Source organism: Bactrocera dorsalis, chromosome 2 (genome assembly GCF_023373825.1).
Source record: "Bactrocera dorsalis isolate Fly_Bdor chromosome 2, ASM2337382v1, whole genome shotgun sequence".
NCBI lineage: Eukaryota > Metazoa > Arthropoda > Insecta > Diptera > Tephritidae > Bactrocera > Bactrocera dorsalis.
The window spans coordinates 27,941,087-27,942,596 of NC_064304.1; positions in this window are offsets into that span (position 1 = coordinate 27,941,087).

The following is a 1,510-nucleotide window of genomic DNA, read 5'->3' on the forward strand; positions in this document are numbered from 1 at the left end:
TTGTCCCCGGCCACGTCTTAGATGGTTTACTCATTGAGTCCAATTTTCGATGACTCGTTCGAGCGTGTGATAGCCGTGGCTAATCGACCAGCCCAAAATGTAAAATTATCTGCTAACCAAAGTGTTCTCTAATTCATAGATTGAGGCGATGTGTAAGTTGAAACTAAATGTCAGCGAGATCACGAGCTTCAATTTCAGGCATTAAATAGTCGTTATAATGACGCGGTAACGGTCGCTATGACGGTTACGTTCTCACCGGCATCATTTTTGTAGAAATATGGATGATGATTCCACCGGCCTACAAAGCACACCAAACCTTTGTTTTTTCTGGTTGAAATGGCAGCTTTTGAATCTGCTCAGCTTGCTATGTGACAATTTTACTTGTTTACATACCCATTGAGTCCGAAATGGGCCTTATCACTGAGTAAAATTTCGCTCGAAAACGTGGGATCTTCTTGGCAATTTTCAAGAGCCCATAGAGCAAAATGTATCTTTTAAATGGTAAAACCCAAAAAAGGTTACCTTTAACCGTTCTGAGTAACCATATCCCCTTTTTTTCGCCCAAAATTATTATCTGCTAGGAAAATGTGAAGAAATTATTAGATGGCTGGTGCACAGGGTTATTTATTTTATGTTTGAGCTTCCGTAAACAATTTAACTACGTTAATTTTGAAGTCTTCGAATTCCAAATTTTCATTTGGTATGTTTTTATTTATAGCAAATTATTTGGAATTCGAAGGAAAAGAACTTGTGAATTTTAATCGAATTAAAAAACAAAAAGCAAAACTTGCAGGCATACCAGTCTAGTCTTTTAAATATCTCATAAAGACAAGCCTCAATTAGGCATATAATTTTTTTTCACTCGCATTGATTTCATCAACACTAAAAATTGACAGTTCACGACGTTCTTATAATGAGCACGGTATACACATATTTAGGTAACACTGTTAGAAGTTACGTATACGCCAAGTGAGATCCGCAAACCAGCTACACAATGAACACCGTGGCTTCAAGCTCATTTTTCCACTGGTTGTGGTACGTGTACGTACTAAATAAAAGACAGCCAAGTCACAAACCGAAGGTACAAGCAGGAAAGCACAACTTTCCCATAAACTTGCAAAAACTGTGCTTTTTGTAGCAAACACAAATAATGGCAAAGTCATAGATAAATTTTATTAGAGAGAACATACAAAGGGAAAATATTTGCAAATCAAAAAAATAAACAAAAAAAACAATCAAAGTTAATTATTTACGTCAACAGTAAATGACAATTAAAGAAATTCAGCCAATAACAAAAATCAAAGGGGTGTGAATATAAAACAGAAAAACATTATTACAACGCCACAGGCTATTCATTACCAAACTGCATAAATTAATATCAATGTTAATTCGACAGTGATGATCGGCAAAACAACAAAAATATAGTGATGAGGAAGCTTCCATAAGTCATGGCATAAATATTTACCACTTGCATATGTCCACAAAATATTAGGCTGAGTAAATATCAATA